This window comes from Hermetia illucens, chromosome 3, assembly GCF_905115235.1.
Source record: "Hermetia illucens chromosome 3, iHerIll2.2.curated.20191125, whole genome shotgun sequence".
Lineage (NCBI taxonomy): Eukaryota > Metazoa > Arthropoda > Insecta > Diptera > Stratiomyidae > Hermetia > Hermetia illucens.
Genome location: NC_051851.1, coordinates 141,528,214 through 141,531,332, shown reverse-complemented (window position 1 = coordinate 141,531,332; position 3,119 = coordinate 141,528,214).

The window sequence follows — 3,119 nt, the reverse complement described above, 5'->3', positions numbered from 1 at the left end:
GTGCGTTGCTCAATCTGTAGCCCTTGGATATATTTATTCAAAGAACGACAATGATAGCAGCTCATCGACTAATTCACTTAGATCTATGAGAAAAAAGCACAGAGCGTTCGAAGAGTTATTGACAAAACTGAATCCAATTCTTACAATTCCTTCGGATTCTCGGGTTTCCATACATTTATTTGATAGCAGATATGAAGTTATCCTGAACGGTAGAGAAAATTGGGTAGACCTAGAAGAATGCGTGCCTGGATATACGGAGGTATCCTACACCGATACTTCAGAAACAGTGCAGAATTCTGGAGGCAACCTCTCCAATAAAAACGAGGAGTAGGCTTTTCCTTTCGGACAATATATAACGTTTTTCAGGTGGAAGTAGATGCGATTCTAAGGGCGACAACCTGGATGATTGACGAGCGGTTGAAGGGTAGTAGTAGTCCTTTGATCGCCTCGAAAATCGTCCAGGAATGCAGAAATCGTTTGAACTCTATCTTTGGATTCAATGCGGTGGAAGTACTCTAGCTAGTGTGGTGTAGTGGGAAATGAAATTTCGAATACCTTAGCAGAAAAGGCTTCAATCACCCTCATGCCGAGACCAGAATCAGCAATTACTACCACTGGCTAATCCTGTTTCCAAAAACTGGGAACAAGCTTGGCATAAAGAGGGTAAATTTGAAAAATAAAAGCAATATTTCCTAAAAACAATGAATATAGTTGAACTATACATACCAGTAAATTCTGAGGCGTAAATTTTTGGACTCAGAAACGACGCCTTTTTCAATTCTCTTCGGCACTGATGTTTTACTTTCGGACATTTTTGTTTTTTTTTTTTTAAATGATGACTTTTATAACGTTCCGTGCGGATTGGGTGAAAAATACCCGATTCCAATATTACAAAGTGTACGAATTGGTCATCAATCACAAACTTCCAGCAGATTTTCCGACTATTGGAACCTCAAAGATTCCTTTCCGACAATCGACATTTTCAAAATTTGTCTAAGTTACGCTAACCCTCTCCGTATCCTGAGGGCTGAAATCCTGTCGCTTGACTGACCTTTCAATATTTACTTAGAACAAGTATTCCTGTTGCAGGTTTTCTTGGACTAACATAGGGCTTTAAAGTTGGCTTGATTATCTACACCTCCTCTACGTCTGAATTCCACCGAGGACATGAGGTACGAACAAAAGAAGGAATTACTTTTTCTAGGAAATCATACAATGCCAAGACAGCTAGGCTGCGTAACACATTTCGGAGGAGGAGAAAAAAAAACCTATTTATAACATTGAATTTCAAAATCTTTCGATTATAGTATGGGTGAGGATAGTTGATGGGGGGGAGTGACATATTACCGGAGGACTGGTAGATGGGAGGAGTCTCGCAAAAGATGCAAAGCTGGCTGGGTTATTAAACGCAAAGAACATCTGATAGCATATCATCCTCAACTAGAGAAAGCGGACACGAATATGACGATTATAATTTGAACTATGGCAGATTCGTTTCATCAAGGTCATATGGGTGTGTTATTAGATATTTTTTTTTTGGGTGGAGGTGGAAATCTTATAAGGACACTGCTGTTCTAGGTTGCAGTAGTGTGTGGGATTCTCACCCACTAACACCACCTCCACTTCTTCGACCATATCCACGCGGGGCCACCGGGAAGTATTACTTCGCGTGGACGGCTCTGGTTTACACAGCTACGATTAAGTCATTTTCAACAGCAGAGGCTCTAATACCGAGCCTTGAGGAACACTTGCTGTCACAACATATTTCTTCCGGGAGGTAACTCTCGATTATACGAGCTAAGTAACCAGGGACATGCAGTTGAGTCAGAGTACCTTCAATCCCCCCCAACACAACTTCAATCCAGTTGGCCGGCTTAAAGGCATTCGTGACATGCAGCGGCACCTCCGTGCATCACTTTCTAGCGCCGATGCCTCCCGAGCAACGTCGACGACCGTTGCTATTGCATCGAAAGTAGAGCGTGTTCTCCGAAACCCATATTGTCGCTCCAATAGACCACCCGCTAGCTCGACTGAGAAACAGATAGAGCGATATGAAGAGGATGCACCAGGCGGTTTTTGGAGATTTTATAGCAGAACCAAGATTCAGATGTGCTTATGAACCATGCGGACCTAATTTAAGCAGCCAACTTCAGGGCTTTGTTCGGAATTAGCTCTAATTCTGGAGCCTTGTTGTCTCTAATTCGTTCATAGATCTCTCATAGTTCCTCCTTGGTCGCCCTGGGATTGAGAAGACGTCCTGTTGAACCGTTGGCTGAGATCCACTTTCTTCCTATTGTGAGAAAGGATTGCTATTTTTTTGAAGATAGGTCACGGGCACGTCACTTGAGGTGAATTTTGTCCACACATCTTTTTCGTTATAACCTTGTAAGCAGTAACCCAAGGGTTTGAATTTCCCTCAAGGCACAACTACTTGTAGCAATTTCGCATTCTTGCCCGTATAGTCATCTGAAAGTTATTTTGACGATCGCGATATTTTTTCTTCAACTGCCGATGTTCAGGTTTGCCTCATGTTCTTTGGCTTCTCGCCTGTAGATATCATGATCTCAACTGCACTACTAATAGTCTGGTTTCCTACTGTAGTGGAACTTCCGCTGCGGCATTGTAGTGTCGCATTCCTTAGCTATTCGCTGACATAATTCGCTCACCTTTTTAAGCGCCGTTCCCTCCGGTTCTCTTTCTACAGCAGCCAGGAACGCCTCTTCCTCGAAAACTTCCATAGACTGCCCAGCTATCGGGGTTTTCTTCTTTTTTGATGTCGAGAAATATGGCGTGGTGGTCACTGTGAGTATAATATTTACTCATCCACCTAACCATCTCTTTCGCCAACGAAGGTATTGAGGTAAGTCAGATCGACAATCCAGCCTAGCTCGATGCCTTCGAAGGTGGGCGCAGCCGACGTTGGCTAGTACAATGTCCAACTCTGCGAACGTTTCAAGTACGATTTGGCCCCTAGTGCGTGTCACTCGATTTTCCCTGTCCAAAGCCCACGCGTCGAAATCAGCAGTAATTTTGGGACTATGGTCTCTAGCGTTCAACACCAGGCTGTCTAGCATCTCTTCATATTGCGCTAACGTTGCAATAGGAGCAGAAAAACAGCT